Raw genomic sequence first — 26,144 nt, forward strand, 5'->3', positions numbered from 1 at the left:
TCAAAGATCCTTAAGGATTTTTGTGACTATAGAGGCCATGAGAAGTTAAGGAAAGGTCCTAGTGGATCACACACCCACAAAATCCCTGTCACAGGCTTTGGCTGGTCCATGGGTCAGCTTCAGGCAGAAGTTAATGGAGAAGACCTTTAACTTTTACTGATTGTAAAAGGTATCTTGGGAACACTGCCCAAGACACTTAAGAACCACCTCAGTGACATTTTCATTTGTCTCCAGAGTTTCCAGAAGTCTAGACTTACTATCTTGGAAATGTCAGTATCAGACAAATTTATGGTGAGAAGCAAAGTTCATGAGATAATGTGGGCAGGGAAAAGAGGATGTTGAGGGGAAGGAGAGGGAAGAGAGAGAGATAGTAAGTCTAGACTTTATTTTTAATATATCTTCCATTTTGTGACATCATCTTGACTTCTAAGGATCTGGTTGATCTTGAGCTCATGAGAAATAAATCCACTTCATAGACAATGGCATCAGTTCATTTGACTATGATACAAATTGATAAAACCAACAAGCTTTGATTTTATCCAGTTTGAGCATCTAATCACCAGGGATTCATCATGATGCACACAGAGCTAAGGCCTAAGTCAAAAAAAGTATCAATTCAAATTTTCAGAGAAAGACTGCAAGGCAGGGTCATACAGAAATGCATAAATATGATGCTGAACTACCCAGATTTCCTTAAGTGAGTCCTTCAGTCAAGGCTGGGACTGGAAGGATTGTAGGTGACAGTACTGCTGAAGTTCCTGCCATTCTTAGCATTCATCAGTCCTTAATTCAAGGTTGTGTTGAATTTCAGTTGTACTGTACATATTGTACATATTCCTATTCAGCCTGAAAGCAATTAATGCTTCCAAATGTGCCCATTTCACCTGATGGACAGGCTGACCAGAATGAACTTCCAACCTGTCTGCTTAAACAAAGGAGAAAGGCAAACCTGAAAAAAGTAAAGGGCTTAAGCATTCCCTTTGATTGTCATTAACTGATTTACATCTGGAAAAGGCATCACAGAACATAATGTGACAAAACTAATAGGTTAAGATGTTTGCAGAACAAGAATAATCCTTATGCTATAGACAGGAAATAGTCAACTCAGAATGAAGTTTAATGAGGGCAAAATAAAGCCTAGGCATGTGGAAATGTTCCTCTTTGAGGATATTCTTTATACCAATCACTCTTCAAAGGTAATGCGTTAATGTTTTTGGCAAAAGATTACAATTAAATCAGATGAATAGTTTCCAATGTTTTTGCATCTAATGTGCTCAAAAAAATGTTCTTTTGCTCAAATTATGAATCTGTCATCCTTGTATTTTATTTTGGCAATACACATATACACTGATTTCAATTTTGTCAAGAATTCAAAAATATCTCAGCCTATTAATCTAGCTTATGGGATGACAAATAATTATTTTGTTTTCATTATTGTTTTTTGTTTTCCAAGAATATTGCCTTGGGAGTAAAACTGACAGTTAATTCCTACTCGTTTCCTATTTCTTCCAGAGAGACTTATTTTCTGATTTTTATTATTAAAATGTTGTCCTTAAAGTTTGACCATTGTCTTGAGAGTTACAGTCTCTTCTAATTTCTCTCTAAAAAATTCTTTTGTCATGATGTGCTTCTGATATTAGCACAGTAACAAAGTAACACAACACAATAATTCCCTGATAAAGCTCAATTTTAGGACACAAAAGAGAACACTGAGGGCAAAGTGGAGAGGCACATCTGAGTTGGGATATTTGTCAGTGTTTAACATCCCACATATGACCTCAAAAATTTAAGTCTCTGTTTCAAAAACAATGCTCTAATAATCTTTTTCCTCCCACAAACTTCAGTAATAGCAATAAGGCATTTTTCCCATTCTGGATACAGAGATTCATTTTCTCAGAAAAAAACCCAAATTACTTAATAAGGTGATAGAGATCACCTTGAAAAGATTCAGGAGATGAAATCACAACAAAGTAATGATGCACTTAGGGGACGAGAGCAGGAGTTGAAATCTCCCATCTCATACATCCATAGAAAACTGAGACTCTGGATTCTCATTCTCTCACATCTTTTCCTGCTCTGCCCTCACCATCCCAAGCTCCCCCATGTTTGCCATACCCTGCTCTGCACAGGAAACCCATCCTTGCAGGACTCACAATTCAGTCTTTTTTCTTTTTATTCTTCTGGGACTTCTGAGTTCCTCCCCAAAATACGTTCATGCCCAGTGGAGTTATACTCCACTGAGGTTTTTTGCTATCACTTATGGGTCACAGAAAGCCATCCATAGAAACAAGTGGCAGTTGGCAGATAATGGATATTTATTCAAAAAACAGAAGAAAATTGTGACACAGGAGAGAGTCACAGGAAAGAAGCTCAGGGAGGAGGAAGACTGGCTATCCTGTGTTTTCAGAAAGAAGTAGTTTTTAAAAAATCCCTATTAAAAGAGTTGGAGCAAGACAATTTTTATGTAAGGATGACAAGCAAAGGACAGCCTGGCCTGGGACAAAGCAGCCTCAGGCAACAGGTGGGGATGGAAGGATCCCTGACAGTTTAGCTCAGGAAGACACTTATCCCTTTCATGTTATCAGGGCTTTGAATGAAATAGCAGCCAAAAATAAGTGTGTTGATCAGGGCTTTTTTTGGTTAAAGAAAAAAACCAAACATTTACGTTAAGAACAAGTCACCCCTGTGTTTAAACTTCTGTTTTCAAAACACACAAGGGAGCTGATAGGGCCTTTATATTAATCTAAGTTTGGGGTGGGTTTTTTTGTTTTCTAGAGATGAACATTAATTACCTAATCAATATAAATAGAAAATACCAGTATGAAAGATATAGTACTCTCAGATCCCCAGACCCTGGCTGGATTTGACCTCTACTTCCTAGATCCCAGTTACTTTAAATTGCAGTTCTCAGCTCTTTGTGTGATTCCTCTTGCATTACTTAACAAACTGCTTTTAACCTCTTTACTCAGTCTATATGTATTTCCACTGACATGCTGTCCAATAACAAATTCCCATGTTAATTTTTAGGTGCTATAATTGTTTATAGCTTTAGTTTTGCAGGATGACAGGATCACATTAATGACAACAGAATATACTCTCCCTTTGTGTCCAAGTGTACAGGTAAATTCATATATACAACTAGCAGTTTATTCCTTTCCTAGAGTGGGGTTTGTGCCATTCTCAATATAATATAAATAAATAGAAAATAAAATACATATATTATGGCAGCTATCAAAGGAAAAGGAAGAAATTTGTATCTCTTATTAGTATAACAGTCTATTAAATTAGGAAAAGAAGATGGATTTAAGTGGAAACTATGTATTTTTTCTGCTCAAATACTGACACAAATCTGACTCAACATAAATGCTGTTTTCAGAATTAGTGTCAGGAGCCAGTGTCCTGATGCTCCTACTCCCTTTTCCCATCACAGTCTTCAGCACTGAGGGACCCTCACTCATCCCTGGACTTTGAAGTGCATCCTCAGCCAGAGATTCACATCCCATCACACAACCTTGAGGAATTTGATGTCATTTACCTTCTTAACTACTATAGTATAAGAGCAGGCATTCTAGTAATAAATAGCTGCAACCATTTCAAACACTCAGGTCTTCCAGTAAAATTGCTGTAAATTTAGAAGAGGTTATTGAATGAAAGAAGGACATGGATATAAACCATGCCTTCAGTGCCTGTTGCTGCTCTTCATCCCTTTTGCTACAAAGCCTTCTGGCCTTGCTGTGGCTCTTTGGTTTTACCTAAGGCATTCCTGTTTAATCACTGTGGCCTGATGTTCCCAGCTTTGTTTCCTGGGACATGGGGTGACCAGAAGCCTGTGGGTCACAGGTTAAACTTTCTGGGATACATGCATACATTTCCAGCATTAATCCTGATTTTGATTTTCAGGATATTCAAGAACTTCGAGGCTTGGCTGAAAGAAGTGTATTGTCCTATTATAGAAAAGGGGGATGGGAGGGGGAAGTGTATAGAAAACAGTTTTCTGAAAGGCAGCCTCTTTTCTGGCAGAATAATTTCAAAATACCAGTTGAATTGCAAGTACAATTTCTGTTCCTTGCACCTCTAAGTGGAATTGACTGTGGATTAAAAAAAAATGTACCTGTTTATTCTCTAAGGGAAGACTGTTTAGAATAAGTATATGCTTACAATTATGGTAATGCTTAGAAACCTCAGTTATGAAAGGATTTGGTTTGGTTTTTGTTTTGGTTTTTTTTTTTGTAAATAAGTTGCAGTGAAATCTAATTAATTGTATTGAAAATGCATGATTTTTGCATTCATATCACATTGCTCCTTCTCTGTTCACAAAGTCTCATAAATGTAACCAAGACAGATCAAGTTTCACTGAGAAAATTAGCCTGAGAAAAAAAAGCAGAATTCCCTTCCATTACCACCCTTTCTGCTTCCCTCATGCACTCACAAGGAAAGACTGAGGCAATATCAGCTGCACAGAGAAGGAAGAATTTAGATCCAAAACTGACATTTCATGCTACATATAGATTATGTATTTATGAGAGCTTTACATGTGCTCTTATTTGTCAATAAAAATATGACTCTACTTAACGTCCCAGAAACTGTGAAACACACTGAATATTGCCTTTGCTTTTTACTTATCCTCTAAATTTTGTATCCATTTGCAGAAGAATGAAGATTACCTGTCAAAATAAAATGCTGTAAGAATGAAATACACAGCATGTACTGTGGGAAAGAACTTGCTTTTCCTGCAGATGCAGCAGCTGGTGTGCACTGCTCACAAGTGCTTATTTTATTCAGCCAGAAAAATAAAATTGTTTATGGCATATTTCAAGTGAAGACATCTTGAATTTTTCACATGCTTAGTATTCACTATTTTTTACTTTAATATTCATAAGTCTTCACTGAAAATGGAGCACTTTTTATGCTTTAAAAGGTAGATTTTTAACTCTCTTTCCCATTCAATATAATACACTATTATGCAGCAAGGAAACCAAGATGTCCTTTAAATCCAGCTTCAAGTATCTGCACACTTGACGTTAAGCTGCAATGCTTAATTTAATATCTGTACAGGACTGGTAAACATTTTACACAATGGATTATGTAGCCTAAGGGACAAAGCCAAAGCATTCAGAAGGTGGTATAATAGGTTTGAAGGGTGACTGTACACTTGAGAGGAGGCAGAAAAACCCAAAGCAAGGAAATCTTTACCACAATTGCCAGAAAATAATGTATCACTATGTGAGCACACCCTCTGGCACTCTCTTCTGTTAGGACAGGAGAGAAGTCTACAGTACTGTCATGGTCCACAGGCTACAAATGTTCCCAATGTAGCTTTGTATTCAAAGCTTTTGACAAAAAAGGTCAACAGCTGTGGTTCACTGAAAGTCTGGGGGCAATAATTCTGTGTTTTAATGACATAAATGACAATAGTTTTTCAACAAGAGAAAGAACAGAGAGCGAGAAGAGACAGCAAAAATGGAAAATAAAATTAGTCTTATTTCATTTCCTTTCTACATTACTAGTTGGAATAAAACTTAAAATATTGTTCCAAATTCCCTCAAGTGCTTGAACTTATTCTTCAAAATGAAAAGTGTTAATTACCTGCAGCAGTTTCATTCATCCAAGGCAACAAAATTTCATTTATCCCATCCAACCTCCTCAGAGCTGCTATTGCACTTTATTTGGGCAGTGAAGGGAGGGCATGCATGTTATTATGAAAAGACTCAGTCCCAAATATGCAAACAAAAATTCCACAAGGATCAAAGGAAATCAGATCATTAATATCATACTTGCACATACATTTAAAATTTCATTGCTAAATACTGGCACGGATAACAAAAGATTCTATAACTACTGCACATGACTGAAAATGCATACAGCACTTCCAGAAGTGATGTAAAAATAAGTGTCTAGGGAAGATAAAATGTTTCCTACATGATATTAATATTATCATTTAGGATGAGCCAAAAAATATCCTTCTGCAGGTCCAATTAAACTGCTTGGGAAACTCTGGGATCAAAATATTTACTAGATACAGATGTTACAAACTTACAAACCAAAAATCCCCTTCTTTCTACACTTCTACTGTTTTCCTACCATTCCTACCATTTCGTGATGTGCTTGTGACTTTTCACAGGAGCTCAAAAGGTTCAGCTCAGCCAGGGAACCAATGGAATAACTTTCTGCTCTCTTGTTCCCATAATCTCTTTTATCCCCAGAACAAGCCTCCCATCACTGGCCATGCGTGTCTTCTGCATGATCCTTTTCTCCTCCACTGACACCAGCAGCCTGAGTGCCACAGTTTTGTCTCCAGTGTGATCCCTAGGAGCTGAATTCTCTGCTCCTAATGCAGACTGGGTTGGGTTTTTTTTTTGTTGTTGGTTTTTTTTCCCTCTCAGATTCATAACAAAGCAAATAAAAATGGAGGGTCTGCTCATGGAATCAGTTCCACACATACTTGTCTTATGGAGGTGAATAATCCTGCTGATTTCAAAAGAATGACAAATGTGCATGAAGTTCAACATAAGTGTAACTGATTGCAGGCTCGTGGCCTGGATGCTGATCCCAGGATTTGGCTCCAGCAGCAAAACCTTATGCAGCTTGTGCTGATAAGCCTTATTTTAATATTAGTAAAGGGGCTATGGCACAGAACGTGTCTGTTAAAAGGTTTAAAATACATGTGTATTTTATTTAAGAAACGCTGAATTTCTGGGCAACCTCCCTAAATTCCTTCAGTTTGCTGAACAATTAGAATCAGCTTTGGCATTCTTGTGTAATGACGCAGAGGAGAATTAAATGACAGACCATATGTATATGAAATGTATGTAAATTCATACAAACATGCAGTAAAGTTAAAGTTAGACATATTCTAAAAGAAAAAAAATTGCACAAGTATACACTAGTTTGTGCACACAAGGTTCAACACTGTGGTAAAAAACCTGCTGTGCTTGTCTAGGAATTTATCTTAACTTGCCTCATCTCTAGAACAAAACAAATGCTTAAAACTTTTTAAAAACCCTCTTTTCCAAAGAAAGTGCATGTCTGTTCAGCAAGTCTGACCTGAATTTGCACACAGTATAGCAGCCTTCAAAACTTTTTTTTAGTAACAAATTCCAATTTTTCAACAAAAATGCTCCTAATTATTCCCATATAAAGATAATTTTTATACACTAGACGACACTGAGGCCCAAAACAGCAACAAAGACTGAATCCTAGGAAAAGGAAGCAGATTTCTCTCTTATCTGTGTGCCCAGGCACTTCTGTATAAGAGTTTGAAAGGCACACAGAGGCAATCAGTGCTGAGGAACAGCACTGCACTCACGGTGTCACCACACTGAGCTCTTGGCTTACACCATGTCACAAGCATTCTAACACCCACAGCAAGATGTCACACTGCTTTCAGAGCAATCTCAGAAGCACAGGCACACTTGATGGTTAGCTTTCCATCACTGGTGTGACTCTCCTGCCCTGCCTCACACCCAGGGGTCCTGGCATGGAAAAAGCAATTTATTGCATTTTCCTGCTGCTGCTGCTCCATGGGCAAAAATGCATCTCCAGCAAGGGTCCAGCTCTTCCTAAACACAGAGCCTGAAAGAATCCTGCACCTCAGTGGTGCTGATAATGCTGGGGAACAGAGATGGAGATGTGTCACCTGCCCAGGCAGAGCTCAGGGGACAGCACAGAAGGGACCAAGAGTGAGCACCAGAGCTGGCACCTCCAGGGGCCCCAGGCTGCAGGGCAGAAAAAAGTGATCTTTCTATACAAATAATTAATAAAAGCTTTGCTGTCATGCACAGTGAATTTTGAAGTGCATCAGTAGTTTAGCATAGAACTGGAAAAAATAATTTAGAAGTTAACCTGCATTTTGAGAGAAACCATTAATCTGGAAGAAGAAAAGAGCACAGCAGATTTTGGAAACATTTCCCAAAATACTTCATGCCAGAATTTCCACAGGGTTTCTGAACCACGATCACAGCATTTATGATGTATGTATGATGACTTATTACAGATTTCCATCTGGCCTAAGGCATTTACTTTCCTAATTTGTTACATATCATAACAAGAAGAAAGTGAAAATAGTTTGTAATGACCACCAATGAAGAAAGATTTGTAAAATACAGGCCACATTGATCCATGACAATAAGAAACATGGGTTGAAAGCAATTCTCCCTCAAAGTGCTCAAAAAACCCTCTCTAAATGCAGCACTGATTATTGTTGGATAGGGAAACTTTAAAATAAAACCCTATCTCTATTCATTCACCCATCTGTTTTATACAACAATTAGGAAAATAATAAATCTGTTATCTGGTCCATAATCTACATATAAACATCTGCTAAAATAAAGTTTTGTTAACAATTCTATAGTTGTCCACTACAGTTGCCATTTCAATAGAATTAATTGCTAATTACCTTTGCAACAGAAGAAACCCTTAACCAAGAATAAAACCCAAATGACCCAAATGCAGATATTAACATTGGTTGAACCCATTAGCCAAAGCATTTATCCTTATGGTGGAAAATCCCTCATCACTGTGGACAATCCTGAGTAAGGAACATTTCCTTACTTGGTTAACTAAAATAATCTCAAACTAATGGGTTTGTCCTTAGCACACATTACTTCCCCATGAGCCAGTGCAAGTTCTCATCTGCTACTGCAGTTTCCAACTGGTCTGAGGATCAGAACAGACTCACTGAATTTATGAGTGTCTGTTCAGGACTGGCCAACTTCCAGGAAACAAGATATGAACGTGACCCTCTGCTCTGCAGTGGAAACACAACCTTGCATATACTGAACACAGCCCTCTGAGCCCCCCAAATTCTGCCCAAAACAATAGTTTGTGTCCATACTTTTGGAATTGCACAGGGACTGGGAAATACAGCTGACATCTGAAAATTAACTGGCAATAATGCAAAGAATTACACAGTTCTTGCTTCAGACAATTTTCTATCCATTAAAATGAAAGTTAAGTTGTGGATATTAAAGAAATCACACACACTAAGAATTCAGTGATTTTTCCTGCAATTATTTATGTCACATACAAAACTGTATTTTTTCTTCAAAAGAAACTTGTTCTTTATTTGTACACTTGCTGCATGGATTGATGCTGATAAAACTAATACTAGTCACAGATTTTTGCTGTAAAACTATTCAGTTTACAAAAAAGGTAGGGAAAACTACCCATTTTTCTGTTTGAAAGTATTTCCTAACAAAGTACTAAAACAAAATATAGCTCTTTTTACTTTCATAAAAAATGCCAAGTGTATTTTAATCATGCAGCTTTATTTTTCAGCCAGATGCTACAGATATACAGATGATCACTAAAGATAAAAATCCACTAATGGCACATCCCTTCATCACAGATATCTGTCACTGCAGATTTATCAGTTTAATTATGGCATCCAAGAATGCTTGTGCATCTGTTTTTGTTATTAACTACATATCCTGTGGTAGTGCTAAGTCAAAAGCTTTGGAAGGAGCATCCTTTACTCACAGCTACCTGTTCAGCAGCTCCATCCCAGAGCACAGCAGAGCTGTGGCATTTGGCAGAGCTCACTGGAGTCAAACCTGACTGACCTCTGATAGCCATGCTATGCCCTTCTACCCAGAAAGAAAGAATGTACCAGTTAATTTCCTGTATTTTATAATTTAGGTATTCTCTTAATGCTTAGTTTCATGCTGTAATATTAATAATTACTAACTGATTTATGAGGAATTTAAAAAATAACCTGTAAGCTGCAAGAAACTTTAGACTTGCCATTGGATATTTCCAGACCTTCTGTATCCAAACAGGGTATATGGCAGGAATGCAGACCAGAAATTGAAAACAGATAATAAGTGCTCTCCTGGTGAATAACACAAAAGCAGGGAAGGATTTAGATGGCTCTGTGATTGGCATTGTTTCACTGCTTCCATACATCACTCCTCGTCTCATACAAATTTTAAGTTGCCAAATGCTATTTTTTATTTTTTAACTATTATATTCTTAAGTCATGTTGTGAATTCATTTAATAAATAAGTAAGTGTAACTAAGGAATTTGGCAACCTCAGCCAACTTAAATTTATATTTTTTTTCTGTTTGAAAGAAAAAACAATTATTGTACTCTGTATTATTCCTGAATCTTAAAATAAACACAAGCTAACTGTAGACTCAATACTGAATACATACAAATGCATTTCATGCATAGGCATTATGCATCAAATAAATTTATAAACATTAAGTAATAATTATACATCAAATATTTCATTGCTGATGAATTCTAATTAATTGATGGAACAGTTACTCTAGACAGCCCTTTAAATATCCATTCATATTCCTTTATTAAAAGATGTACAACACCTGGAATCTTGTTACAGGCTTGTATCAAATCTTATGTGGAGAGGAAAGTCAAATAAAATGGACCCTCTTTTGGGTAACATCGAGATTCACTTTTTACTAACTATTTTATTTAAGATATGCAAGTCAAAATGCTTAATTCTGACTGATGAAACATTTCTGTACATTCTGTATTGAATAAACACTGAAAATGTTGCATGAAATTGTACATATTGATTTTGTATGTTGGGTCGTGAGGAGTTTAATGTTGTCTGGAAGATGCAAGGCTTCAGTGATCAGAGAAATTCCTCCATGGGTTTAAAATGGACTCTAAGTACTTTATAGAAATATTATATCTCTCAATATGAGGATAAGGGGAGGTGCTGAAATTCTGACTTGCATAAATAACAGAAAGCAAAAACTGGGAAAAATTTTAAAAAATACATATATATATATATATAAATACAATCAAATGAACTAGGAAAGAAAAGATATTAAATACTAGGAAATCTGAATATCTGACAAAAATCACTACAGGGCAAGCTTTGGATTAGACTTCTAGAAAGCCCCATTCAATCAAACAGCTGTCACACTGGAGGCTGACACACCAGCCATGTCCTGTCCATCATGGGAATAAATTCACCATATTATAAAGCACTGTGAAAAATGCCCTAAATCAGGAACTCCAGTGGAAATCTTGGCCCCCTGCCTTCCCCCCTGTTTGTTATTTCCATTAAAATAGTGCCCAGAGGCTGCAAACAGGACTGGGAGCTGGAAGCGAGTTCTGACAGCTCTTTGCACGGCGCTGCCTACGCTTGTTAATTAATGTGTGTACACAAATGAACCTGTTTGTGTACACACAGCACACCAGCCTGCTCACTGCACACCCAAACACACAGCCCTGATTTGCATACTCCAACCTATGCTTTTACACCACCAGGATCACAGATAAATCCATATTTTTGTACCTTATATAATGCGATGACCTCTAGGTCTGTGAGTGGGGTGGGCAGACACTTGTTTTATTTAAAAAGCAACTATCACAAAATTATCTGAGGCCTGCCAGTAGTCCACAGTACTAACAGAGTAGATGTCACATACATTTTTGCATTATTTTCCTCACTCTTCTCCATTTTAAAGATTCATAATATATAAAGAAAATACAAAGTCATACTTCCTTGTTTGTTATCTGACCAGTATTTTGAACGTGGGATAAGGTAGATGTATTTTTCTGCTACTTTCTCATTGCTGAGCCCCTGTAACAAATACTTGATCAAAACTAAGGCAAAAATCCCTTAAGTAGGACCTTTTCTCATACCTCATGTTAGAAGACATGGATTCACAGCAGCTCTGTTAACTAGGCAGGTAAGAATGCCCTTCCATTCTGTCCAGAATTACAGAGTATTATGTTCTGCTGTGGTTATCAAATCCATGGAGATTCTTAGCCTGGACACACAAATCCCTCTGTAAATCACTTTGCACCTTGTGACAATTTAAGTTTTATATCTGTGTCTGCAATCTGAAGGGGAGGGAAGGTAGAAAGATAAATCTATAGTTATCTTAGTTCCATGACGAGCCCTCTGTTAATTAGGTCTTCCCCAATCATCACCTCTTTAATTGGCATTTTTCTAGTATCAGGAACAGATTTAGATGTCAGATGCTGCATAAAAAGGCCACCAATAATGCACAGCCCTGTGCCAGCAGGGCAGCATCTGCTGACAACAGAATTACTTCTTGCTTTAAAAACAAAGTTGAAACAACAAAGTACTTAAAGTGTCTGAAGTGAAAAAGAATTTGGAGTAAATGAAGAAGTAGAAAAATTGTTACAGATTATTTCTAAACAGAGAAATGTTCTCCAGCCAAATGGACGGACCACCATCAATTAGGGAGACAGAAAAATAAGAGGTCTGTATCAATGGTAAAACTCTGAGCACAGATGAAAAACTCCTGCTATTCCATAGGTTTTTAGGCAGAATATTCCAAGATATTTTCTATTTGAAGATGTATACATTAAGATTTCAGAGTTACAAGACACCTCAGGCTTGCATGAGCTTTCTGTAGGGTTTTTATTTTGAGGTATCTTGGTTGTACAAGGACTATCAAAATAAATTTTAAACACTTCATCATCTCTTTCCTCCTTTCTGTCTCTTGTGCACTGAGACAGAAAGTTTTTTTCTAGTCCTGTAATATTTGCCTCATGCTCCTTTTTTATCTTAAGGAGCCATATCTTCTGGAAGAGCTTACCTGCTAATATTCTCAACCATTATTTTTAAAAAAATCCTACAGAATGCAAAACAATATTGTTCAACTAGGTACTAATACATTTATTTATGCATTCCTTCATTCCTTTTGAGCAAAATCTGATTTGGCCCTACATCTTATGTTTCTTAAAGATAAACAGGCATTATTAAAAAAAAGTTCTTGTTTAGGCATCAGCCAAATGCACCTTGGTGAATATGACAACAGTTCTTATTTATGTACAAGTAAATCAAGGCTGTATTTGCACTTCAGAGTTTTAAGGGTTTTCTGACATTATGAGTTAAATTGATTCTGTTAATTGTTTAGGAAAGATGAGAAACATTCAGCTCTTTGATTATATTTTATGCTGAATGACATTAACTTACTGACTTTGATGGTTATACCTCTGGTTCAAGGTAAATGTTTCTTAATTTTTTTAGTGAACATGTGTTCTAAATAAATTTATCTAGGACTACATTCTATTCATCAACAAAAGTGATAGTGATTAGAAGCTCATGATGTAGCCAATAGAACTGTTTGTCTGAAAATCTACACATCTTGAATAAAGAAAGAAAGAACGAGGGCAGGATGGAACTTTTTTGGTTATCTAGAACTGGATATATTTAAACTAAAGGGTTGTTTAATAGCTTCTTAGCCTTTGATTTATTTCACATTGAAGGGATTTTGTCCCACATCAAAGATGTCTGCTAAAGAAAAAGAAAGATTCTTTTCTTAAAACCCTCCCCCCTCCCAACCTTTGGCTGAACACACAATTTTCAATTTAGAAGCAGGTGACAGTGAGATATCTCCCAAGGGCAGAGTATTTAGACTTTTACAGAACTAAACAACCCTGTTGTGATGAAAGCTGGACATTCCTCAGTGCTGGGATCAAATGAAAACATTGGTGTTTCACTAAACTTTGAGACTGACAATGTAAGAGTTTTACAAGAACCATTAAACATTTATCATTACATCCTGCAAAACAAGAGAAACAGTTACATAAAGCAAACAAACTTGCATAGAGTAAAAAAAAAAAAAAAATTAAAAAAGCAGAAACTTTTTAAAAATGGATGCATATTTAAGAATGATGCCTCTTTGCAATAACCTGTCAGCAATAATGGGTTTCCATAAACAGGAAATGGTATTTTAAAAATAGGAACAGATTATTATCATCTCTGATGACAGAAAATACATGGTTTCTTTCTTCTGATTATGTTCACTGCAAAGTCCATCAAGTTGAGCACTTGCACAGACCAAATTACAGGAAATTGTAAGGTCAGAAGAGAACAGAGGAAGTTTCTGCAACACAACTGGGGCAGAAGTTGTGGCCACTGAAGATCAGCAGGAAAAGGCTGAAGAGGCAGGAGAAATGATGGAACCTGGGAAAGTGAGGTTTCAAGTTTGGAAAAAGGGGGATTGAAGATCCTGCAGTTACTAACGTGGAAAGAAGAGAAAAGAGGATGGAGATAGGATTGAAAAAAATCAAATGAGCCTGAAACCCTGGAAGGAATATTGCAACTGGAAAAAGTGCTAAGAGAATGAAGAACCACGAGAGGCTCTAAGAAAGGAGACACTGAAATCCTGAATGCAAATTTTAAAAGAGCAAATCTGGAAAAATAAGAATAAGATGCTTCCTTGAATTAGGAAGACAAAGTTGAATAAGAGGCATATCCAAGCAAGTGCTGAGAAATTAGAAATTGGAACATTTTTCATTTAGAAAATTTTTCTTAATGACATGAGGCAGATTGTCTTTGACAGGAGTGGCTGGCAGATGAAAAGCTCTCAGTACTCCAAAGGAAAACTGGAAGACAAATTTTGAGAGATAGCAGAGTTCAGGATTTCTTGGATGCCAAGAATAAAGAAATGGAAAAGACAATAGAAAGTGATATTCTTGTTTGGCCTATAAAATCTAGAACAGGAAGATTCTGAATTTTAGAACGTCTTACAAATCTTACAGATAATAAACAACATGAAAATTAGCTAAAACAAATCAGTTTTAGGAACACATGCCACCTTTAAATATGCCTTTAACTGCCTGTACAAACCATTGCTATAAGAGAAATTGCCCTCATCTGTGTTGCAAAACACCATTTCTAGAAGTGAAGTTGCTCTCCTTGAAACACAGATAAATATTTGTGTTCAGATGATGAATTTGCTTGCTTGTTCTAAAGATTCATTGTTTGATTCTGCATCCATAAGAAAAACAAATTTGCACAAAGGTTTATCACTACTCCATTCCAATAGTGCACAGAAAACTGAAACTGATGGAAATGCATAACTGTGCTTTATGCAACAAAAGCCTATTTATAAATTATGACTCTAAACACAATATGCCTTGGGGATTGTTCCTGTTCTAATCAAATACTTTTGCAAATTTGTTGCCAAGAACTGAAAAAGTATTTACCTGCAACAGTTAGGTGAAAAAAACGATACTATCAGGTAAAATATGTTTTCACATACACTGTGGATATTTTGTTCAGTCACTAGACAGCTTCTAAAGATTTTCCACAAAAAATTAAATCACATAGCTTAAATATTTGTCTGCAAATAACACTGGTTAAATAACTCTGAAACATCTGGTTTCCTTTTCTGTTTGCTATTTGAGAGCTTTTTCTGAGTATAATTAATCCTTATAAAATGGGAATAAAGCAAGTTATTGTCTTTTGGAAACTGATGAAGTATATTACAACTACAGAGAAAGGGACTGTACTTCATTCTGCACAGCAGAGTTAAGATGCCCACAAAGTGAAAAAAAAAAAGTTTATGTTCATGTGAAAATGGCAGTTGGAGCTCAGAAGTCTAGATTCACTTAACAAATTTAGTAAAATGAAGTACTTAGAGTAACCACAAAGCTGAAGTGGAGAATTTCAGCAGAAGGACAGTTGGAAGAGCTGGAAAATAAAAGCACAGAAAGGCATGACAGGACAGTTTCTGTCTGCCTTGATTTTCCAGGGCTCTGTGCCAACACAGACTGAATTTGTGGGCCAGTATAGATAATCAAAGTGGGAGAAAAAAACCCAACATGTGAATGGTGCTTCTATGGGAGCTGTGGTAACATACACAAGTATTTGCATGTTCATGGCAGTATTGATCTAAGACCAAAAAAAGGTTTTGTCCTCCCTGTATCTGTCAGTCTGCACAGGAGAACAAAGCCACACTCCTAAGAAATCATCTTTGAATTGAGGATTCATTACTGTAACACTTCAACCAGCAGACCTTGACAGGGCAGCTCCAAACCAAGCTGTTTAAAAAACTCTACATCAAAAAAGTCTTTATTATGCTAATTACAGTAGGCAAAACTAACATACCCCAATCTTTCTTTTAGAAATCAATAAAACTTTTGCCTTTGTGCTCCATAAACATAGGTTTAACATTAAAAGGTCAACAAGAGGCACTGAATCTTGTTGAAAATACTGTTCTTACCCTTCTTACCCTCCTGTCCCTCCTGTTCCTGTTTCACATAGGAAAAAAAAAAAATAGAAGCAATACTAAATTTAGTAAACCAGTCTTTCCTACTTGTTCAATTCAGGTACTTTGGTCCACACATAAAAATAAATTAAAGGATGAACTTTTTTCTCCCCTTTAAAATCAATTCTGTCACCTCATAAAAATCACCAAAGGACATTCATGTATATTCAGCTAATTATGTATTTATAATGCATAATAAAATATTATCCAGTTTATATTTGTTTAGAGGCTTGATCTGATTTTGCCTTGTAAACAGAAAGTCCTACATTTGTAACTGTCTTTGTCACACAAAGATTATTTTACATTTCAACAAGGTATTACCCACAAAAGGATTCAGACTTTATGGAAGAGGCTAGTTCAACCCCTTTGCCACCTACACAAGCAACAGCTTGAACCTCAGACTCCAAAACATAACAAGGAGCATAACCTTTTTCAAGCAAATCTCAGGAGGACTTAGGATGTAACCTTCAGTATCCCTCAGTACTCCTGACTGTACAATATATATGAAACAAGAGTGGGTAAATCACACAGGAGTCACACAGGAATAATCTAAAGCACAACTGTCCACTGCTAATTGCACTCAGTTTAATTAAAATCTAATTCTGCAGCCCTCTTCATTGTATCTTAAGAGCAGGATCTGGGCCTGCTGCACACCTAGACATGTATTGGACTTTGTTTGCTGGATCAAATTAAAACCATGAATTGGCATTACCAGTTTGCCCAAAATTTATTAACTACTCTAGGTATGCCACATTACACCGTTTCAAAAAAATCAGCTTGCTAAAGGAAATCTTCCCAGTGAAAAGCTGTTTTTTTTCAATATGCTTCAAATTTCTGCGTTTTTCATTTTCTGCATCAATTTGTTATGGAACTATCTTTCATATTATCCCTGCTTTTACTTTCTTTGGTGTTTGTTTTTAAGTAGAGTCATAAATGCATTTCCATTTCATGCTATTCCCAGTTAGGAATAAAATGACGGTACTTTCAAGCAAGAAAATTACCCGGGAATCTGTTCTGCATTTGCAGACAGGAGAGAGGCACTTTGAATGGAGAAGAAGAATTAAATTAGCCCCAGATATAGGGGCTGAATACTAGCCATGTGTTTTTGAAGTGAGTATCTGCAAACCCTTTCCCATAGATCCTTTATAGTCTGAACTTTATAACAATAAAGGTATAATCTGGTAAAAAGTTCGCTGCCCTACAGCAAGCACAAAACACTTTTTTTTTTTTCTATATCCAAAGGAACCACTGGTCTTTGAATAAAAAATTTTTACCTTCCCCCACGGTCACCAGTTAAGAATGAAAGCATATTCCATCTTTAAGATTCTATATTTACTCAGTTTAAATATTTACGGGTGAGATGTATATACAGTATTGAATAAAACAGAAACCAGATTCATTCCTTAATGAGTGAGAAAGAATAAACTTCATATGGGGCAAAAAATAGTGCTAGAAATTGTCACTGCTTTCAAGTCAGCAGCCACAAGAAATGTTGTCTTCTCAACTACTGTACAAAATAACAAGCCAAAAGCAAGTGTTATTAGTTTTTCTTCTATATTATCAGATTTTTATGACAAAGGTTAGAATGTTCAAAAATGTGTTTAAATTTATTCAGCTGTTCTCATAGTTTCATGTTTCGCTGGGCTGCTACACTGCATTATGTTCCCATATGACCAGATTAAAGCTATCTAACAGGCTGGTAAAGTTATTAGCCCAGCATCTGAACACTTGTTCAGAACCTTCCTCAGCAAGTATTGACAAACTGCAAAAGCCAGATGGATTTGGTTTGGGTTTTTTAAGTGTACATCATGTATTTATCAGATCAGCACTTCTAAAGAGTGCTCTTCCTCCAAAGACACTGGTAAACTAAAAGTGGTGTTAAAGCCACTTGTAGGGAGACTGGACAGCCCAAGGGAGAGGTAATGGGATACAGAGACTTTAACCTTTAGGTCATCAATTTAAATTCAGCTCAAGTTGATCATGACCAACATTCCCACATGATGAATGTTTGTTAGCCTGTGTAAAGAAATAGACACAATAAATATTGGTGGACACATTACCAAGGTAACTGATCCCTTCTGGTAATCTCAAAAGAATACCTACACTCTGACAGGCCACCAAACAGTCCCAATTCCTTTGGCTTCATGGAATCCATCATGACTGCAGACTCCAAAACAATATCCTAACCACCATCAAATTACTTTCAACATGTTTTGGTTTTGTTTTGGTTTTTTCTTTTCATTAAGTAGGTATTTCAACCAGAAATATCTTCAGCAGTGATCACAGAGTTAGCTTATCATAATAAAGCTGAGTGTGCAAATACAAAAGGTTACATTGAAAAATGGCATTAAATTCATTGTTATAACCCAAGTCTATTTTTAGGCAGATTTGGTTGAACTGTTATAAGAATGGATATAGGAAAAACAGAAAAACCCAAGACAGCTGACAGGAATAACCAGAGGCATGGAAATACAGCTCTATATGGAGTCTGAGATTGAGATTTAGTTTAGAGTCCAGATTAACAAATGTTGCCTGGTATGAATATATAAAATAATGATTATTACAGGCATTTCTTCAGAGCCTGGGGGTTATGAATAAAGCTAAGCACAAAGGTTCTTTCCCAGCCTATAAGAATTCTGAAGATTTCAGAAAGGTCTTGTTAGTATTAGGACAAATCCTTTCACAATTTTCACAAAAGCAGAGATACCCAACCTATTACACACAATAGTCCAGTGGTAAAGACAGTTGCCTTGGATGCATTAGATATTCAGCTGGATTTAAGTCTCTATTCAGCTGGATTCAGAAAAGGAAATTGAACCAAAGTCGCATGTCTTAAAGGATAATGCCCTAACTATTAGGCTCTGGGTATTGTAATGCAGATTTCTCTCAAGGTTTCTTTTTGAGCAGTTCTATTTCCAATAAATTATTTATTTGCTATTTAAAATTAAAGTTTTCTAAAGGAAATTTTTTTAAACTGCCTTTCACACGAGAGAGGTTTCAGGTTGGATAAAGGAGAAATTTCTATCAAAAACTCTGTTAACTTGGAAAAATCCCTATTAGCTTTAGTATTTCCAAGAGCAGATGCAAAAAATTTCAGACACTCATAAACAATCTTTTTCCTTTGTGGCAACACTAAAAAGAGGACAGCAAGACCATGCCATGTAATCCTTTCCTCCTCAAGACATCAAGTGATTTAAGGCTGAGGAATCATTGCTACTAATCCTACACAAATCAACCTCTCCTATAAAATAAAAACAACAAAATATGTAATAACATTAAAAATGTTTTTGTGTAAAATTGATCAAGAAAAACACAACTCTATTTTTCCTAACTGACAATGAAGTTGACTATTTTTATAGCTGGGAGGATAAGATCTTTAATGTGGACTTTCACTAACATATGAGTCATATTTACAGTGATTTACCCTCCAATCCATAATATTTGGAAGTATGCTCTTCCCAAATGAAATAGCAATTTTCATGTGATTTGAACCACAAATCTGTTTTTCTTAGCTTGTTCCCCAATAGCTGATCTTGCATTTGATTGCTGCCTCTATCAAGGTTATATTGATCACAACTTTTACTTATTGCAATTGTCTTATGCAGGGCTTCCCAAATCACACTGACTGAAATCAACCAAAGTCATGTAATATCCATAGTTTATCCATAGTTATACAAAATTATTCTTTTTTAAAGACCTCTACTCCCAAGTTTACCACTCCACCAACTCTTAGCTTTCTGTAGCAATGTTTTTTCCTTCCCCTCCTCCATTTTCCCATTCTGGCTTTCATCCTGCCCTCTCTACTTTTCTCTGCCATCATGTGGGTTACCACAGTGCATTTTTTAGCTATTTATCCCAAATTCACAACAGTGGTTTCTAAAGACCCACTTTAAAGCAATTAAGTCAACACCATGCTAAGCAGCTCCCTACACCAATGCACACAGAATCATTAATATGATTACAGTCTTTATCAATTGAACTTCTTCAATAGGAAAGGAGAGATATTAATGTTACACTGAGCAAATGGCAGCCATGCTAAAACCAGACGCTGGGACAGTGAAAGTCCAGTGTGTGGAGCCATAAATGCTGCCAAAGGAACTGCAGCTAACCCATGAACAACTGGGTACAGAATGCATCCTTTCTACTCCTGAGTGTTCTCCTAATACATAAAAAGTTTTCTTCCAATGAAAATAGACACTAGCAACGCAGAAAAAGACTTGTCTTTAAAATCAACAACCTGTCATGAATAAAAGTTTGTATTTCCACCTCCACCACTCCTAATTCACCATATTACAAAGCAGGAATAGTTCCCACTTGGATACCAAACCAGGTGTTACATCTACTGCCAGGAAAGTAATGTGTAATGAATCACATTATTCCTCCAGTGTTTAAACAGGTAGAAACAATCATAGAAAAACTACCAAGGAAATCTACAGTTGCAATTTTATACTGACTGTAGGTCTTCAGACTAAAAATAATGCAGAGATGTCATTTTCAAAATTAGCATTTCTGTTAAAAGGAAAACCAGACTCATCCTAGCTGATCTTAGACATTGACTTATTCACCAGAATAATTCCATTGAGTCAGATAAACACATTTGCATGAATAAGAGCCTGCACTGCAGGACTTCATAAAAACATACATATGGAATAAAAAAAGAGCCTAGGAATTAAGTCAGTAGTTTTGACAAACTTTTGTTTTATAACTGCAATGCAATTTAGTTGGCTATTCCTAAGTTCAGATCTAATACACACTGCTCTACAGTACTGCCTGAACAGCATTAAAGTGTTCAAAACAATTTCACATTTTAAGCTTCAAAACACACTATGTTTGTCTCTGGTTCTTCAGTGTTGATGCACTTTTGAACTACAAATTCTTCCTGTCATCTTGCCTAATTATAACACATTCTTTAAAACTTTGCTTTTGTTTGAAAAACAGGTTCATAAAACCTCTCAGTTCTACATTCAAAAGAGATGTCAAATTAAACTAATTAAAACCCCCAAAAATATAGGAATTCAAAATGGGTTGTGAGAAGAATTTAGGCATGTGTAGCCAAAATGGTGATCCTGGAGGCCCCTACTTCATCCTGGAGATGCTCCTGCTGCCAATAAAGGTTTTGATGGCAACACAGGCCAGACCCAGAAGCAGCATCTCTGTGCATGGCCAGAGTGTACCTGCTCAGCTCAGCTCAGCTCATCCCCATTCCTGTGGGAGCTGCACATCTGATCTGAAGAGTTTGACCCACCAGGTGCTCTCACAGCCAGCCTTATAACCACCAACCAGGTGGGTTCCTTACAAAATTCTCCAGGTGCTATTTCTTTCTGAACCAGCACATAAGCACCAGTCCTTCCCAGGCTGGCAGCAGCTCTGCTCATCCCAGGAGCCAAATCCCTGCTCCCATTCCTTCTCCAGACCAGCACTGTCTTTTAGCAGAACGTTCCAATCAGTATCAAAGTTCTACCACTGAAGCTCTTTCATTGTGCAAAAATAATTCCAGATTGATTGGGCAGGAGAAAGAACACAAGAGGGAGCAAGAGTCTGTAGCCTAGTGATTTGGGCACTCAGCTGGGAAAAGGAGTCCTGGGTTCCTGGCCTGTGCTCCACAGAAGGTTCATGCAATTTATCTAACAGCCTTTCAACAGCCTAAGTCTTAGCTTGGATCTGGCCATGTTTTCCTTCCTGATCCAAGTCTATAAATAACACTTTGTTTGCAAACATCAATGTATCTCTTGAATGCTTTAATGCTAAATTTTAAATAGGAAACATCAAACAAACTGAAACGTTCCAAAACCTGAAACTTCTTTCATATTCATTTTCATTTTCATTTAACAAATGCAATAACTTACTTACTTGTGCCCAGGTTAAAAATATTATTAAAATGCAAATACATAGTTTTACCTGTGTCAATAATGCTGCTTTGAATCACTAAATTGTAATTTATTTTTTCATCTCATCTTTCTCAGGATGAGGTAAGATTTTTAAGAAGTTATAACAACAGTAATAGCCTTCTAACATCTTTATTCTGCTCAGTTGCTGATTCTCACTTAACAGTATTTTCATTTGCTGGTTCTCATTCCCTAGCACAACAGTGCAATGTCATGCAGGCAACTTTAAATCCAAGCAAGGTTACCCTGAAATTCCCACTCCAACAATTTCATGGACATATTTCTGGTTTTGCTAAACATTCTTTTCATAATAGCTTCATTTTGGGCCTAAGCCTACATAACAGGGTCCCTTTAAATAATATTCCATGCCTTGAAACATATTACAAAAACTGTTATATCAAGGGGAGTTATGCAAGGGCTCTCTATGGTTTTAGCATATTTACTCTGTCACGCCATGTGTGAGACTGCAGCCTCCACAACAAAACCTTTACACACTGAAGTCATTATCTCTGTGAAGTCTGCAACTGGCATTTAAAACTTATTGATGGCCTGGGTATTGGTGGCTCAGTAGGCAGCACTCTTGCCGGAGGCCCAGCAGGTCAGGGGTTCACATTCTGCTCAAAGAACAAGTTGGACATATTCCAGGTTTGTGTGTGGGCTGTGCTACACTCCTGAAGGGGCAGTCCTTAGGACAGTAAATGAAACCTTGGCTTTCTGGGGATACCAAAATCCTCTTGTAAAGGGAAGAGGAACAGTAAGAAGAAAGTTTAACAAGTGAACAAACACGAGCACAGTGCTGGGGGGACCTGGATTTGGTTGTGTGCTAAATGCACAATGGTCCAGCTAGAGTTTTAAACAAGCTGCCACATCTCAGTCTCTGTGGTCAGCACATGTTCAAGGGAGAGGTCCAGACTCCAGGCATGCTCAGTATTAGCAGCTTCCTCAATAGCAGAGTGACTTTGGGTTCAATTTCACACCACAGGACTATGAAAAATGCACGTGCAGTTCCAGCAGGTGAGCAGTTCCAAACAAAAACACTTTAACACTGGACAACTTCCACCCATACCATACATATGTACATCCTGTACACATGCCCACATACAATCACTGAAAAAATCTCCAGCCAAATACCCGAGTCAGAACTAGCAACACATATAGAGAATAATATAAATCAAGATTCGACCTGCTCTGGTGTTAAACTTTGATACTTGAATATCCCAGATGTCTCCCTCCTCCTCTTCTTCTTTATAGACAGGTAAAGATGGATCTCTTGAAGGAACTGGGGATCACACTCTAGGCAAAGGTTGGACAGGTGATCAATGTACAGCATGAGATTTTGCCGTGGCTATGTGCCTCCAACAGTGACTGGATCATCTGGTTTAGAAAAACAATTCAAAATTGTAATATTTTCTAAAGTACTTTTAAGAGAAAAATTAGCAAAAGGGAGAACATGTAATTTTTATAACATGGAATATATCACAGAACTTCTTTCCATAATTTTATATTTAATTTCAAAAATTCATTTATTTCTTGTTTAACATGTAGCTCATTAACTTTTCAAGTCCTTAGAAGTCAGTCTTGAGAGGATTGCATCCCATTTCCACTGGCAGAATGTGCTCAAAAGTTACCACTGTCATATGAAGTTACTCTTGTAAGTGCCAATATATATATATATATATATATATATATATATATTTTTTTTTTTTTTTTTTTTTTTTTTTAGCATCTAGCTTTAGACACAGCCCTATAAATGTGCCAGGGCCAGGCCCAGTTCATTCCTTAAACAGGATTTGGAACAAGCCAATATTTATCATCCAAATGGATTCTACTCTGCAGTGCTCTTCAGGAGGTAAGAACAGAGGTTAATGTTTGTTAATGAAGATACATCTCCCAACACTCCCTTCTATGTCAATAGAATGAAAGAACATTTTCTAAAGGACCATTCAGAGAACTTGAATGATACCTTTTCTTCCAGTATTTAGGAACACCATCTTTTATCTACTATCTTTTACATAGTGCCTTCTTTTTTTTTTACCATCATGGAAAAACAAATACTGCCCTCCTTCCCAGAAATATCCATTAGTATAATGGATCTTTAGCTTTAAGTTTGGTGAAATCAACCTGTATTTAAGCAACAGTGTTTACACACAATGAAAGAGATAATTAATTACAAGCATCATGACATCTTTAGGTTATCATACAATTGATGTATGAGCAACAAGCTGCTTAAATGAAACAAGATTTTGATGGCATTATTTCAAGTTCAGAAACAGAGGAACTCCTAACATAATCCCAGTGCAAATTTGCAAAGAATTCTGTGTTCATTTTGTCACAAAAATATGAAAAGCAGCTATTTCAAGGAACGAAGGATGTCCTCTTAACCTGCAACAACAAATTTGTTTGTTTTTTTCTCTTCTCAGTAAGAAAGCAATTAGGATTTTTTCCAATAAAAATATCCTTGTCCATATATAAACACTCTTGGTAATCATGTAATTACCTTACCCAATCAGATTAAATTGCTGTCAGTTGAGTTCCCACTGTTGATTAACTTTTGTGTACTCTGAACCTAAATGAAGTCTTTGGTAAAGTCACTTAGTCATTTACAAAGGTGTCTCTATGGTTCCAAAAAGGGTAACAGCAATATATTATTTGCTATAATCATCAAATATCCAAGGTCAAGGATAGATCACAGTAGACCCTTTTTTTTAAAACCCAAAGAAACACAGAATTAAAGTATGTTGCTTATTTTTGTGTTTCTTGCCATGACTTCTAAATGCAATAGTAACCTTTGACCCCCCCCATATTAAACACCATAATTATGTAATTAAAACTAATTATGCAATTTAACATACATATTTTTGTCCTACAACAGGCAGGTCAATTACCTCACTCATTGACCTTGGAAGCTTTCACAGTTTAAACAAAACAATGAGGCTTTCAATTAATTTTAAAGTACAAACAGAGAAGGAGCAATAGAACCACAAGTCTTCACACAGACACTGCACAGAGGAATCACTTACAAACCTCTTCATTTTGGATTCCATAGATTAAATCCCTTGATAAAAGCTGTTAAACATCTTTCTTCTATTGGCTACCATTAGAAATGTTAACACATTTGTGAACAAATAATATATACAGATTACTTGCTGAATGTAAGAAAGGAGACCAAATAATAAGTTTTCTTCGTTCCATTTCTTTTTTTTGCAGTATTGTTTCCTCTGCTTCCTCCCATATTTCACTGCCTCTATCCCTGTTTCACCTCCTCTTTCTGAATCCTTTCCCTCATTTTCTTCATTATCTTCTCTGTTCCATTTCTAGCTGTAAAGTTCATCATTATATCAAATTGCTGTAGCTGCTCTTTCTCAGTTTCCATCCCTGACCTCATTCACAGGGTTCCTCAGCAGGTCTTGGTACCAGGTGGCTTCTGATGATAAAGATGATGCAGCTGAGAGGGAACTTTGGCCTGCAGAAAGTTACAACTGAAGCAAACATGGTACATACTCTAAAATGAATTTTTCAGAGAGACACTTTATGAAATTGTTGAAATATGTATCACCTCGATAATATCTTTTTTCTCTTTAAATGCTTAGCTAAGCTCTATATTCTGAAGGTTTTTCATATTGTACAAGAGAGACTCATGCAATATTACATTGTGTCCAAAGAACTTGTTCAAAGAATAAAGTTGGCATTATCATTTAACCACATTTTATTCTTCAGTAAACTAAATCCCATTATCTAAAGAATAATTCTTAAAGCAAGCATAAACCCAGGAACTCTGCATTACAAAGGATCATGTTCTGCTATCCTGTTTTTTTTCAATTGCTATATTGACCACAAATAGATCCAGTAAAGTTAATAGACTTAGGTGTGAAGTAAAGAGACAGACCACATATATAAAAATACTCCATATATATATATATGCACACATACATACATATACCAACCAAGCTTTAAGTTGTCCTCTCTAAACCTTGTCTTATGTGGGGATCAGAAAATAGCTACTGGAAAAAGATATATGAACATCTTTCCTGACTTCTTGAAAGGTTGGCAAAAATACCTACAGTGCACTTTGTGCTTTGGTGTCGTTTCTAACACCATTTTTGGAGTCCTTTCAGTTCTCTGCTTTAATTAGGCCTGACTTGCACAAGGAGCTTGAAAAGATTTCAGCAAACCCTTGACATAATGGAAACAAGGAGCACTGAACTCTCAATGAGGAGTTACAACAGGAAAGAAACAATTTAGGATGGTAGCAGG

At 36.5% G+C, this 26,144-nt stretch overlaps 1 protein-coding gene across 4 annotated transcripts in view; it reads right to left on the reverse strand.

The window, feature by feature from the left end:
- The window catches only part of ERC2 (ELKS/RAB6-interacting/CAST family member 2), a 400,862-nt gene that overhangs the window by 35,626 nt on the left and 339,092 nt on the right, over positions 1–26,144 (reverse strand). For 3 of the 4 annotated variants that reach the window (XR_013775763.1, XR_013775764.1, XR_013775765.1), the window contains one exon: positions 23,074–23,264. The exons of the other annotated variant lie outside the window; for it this stretch is intronic. The gene's annotated coding sequence lies outside the window, so the exon portion shown is untranslated. The remainder of the gene's footprint in view (positions 1–23,073; positions 23,265–26,144) is intronic. 4 annotated transcript variants of the gene reach the window in all.

The sequence above is a fragment of the Erithacus rubecula genome (genome assembly GCF_903797595.1).
Source record: "Erithacus rubecula genome assembly, chromosome: 13".
NCBI classification, from domain to species: domain Eukaryota; kingdom Metazoa; phylum Chordata; class Aves; order Passeriformes; family Muscicapidae; genus Erithacus; species Erithacus rubecula.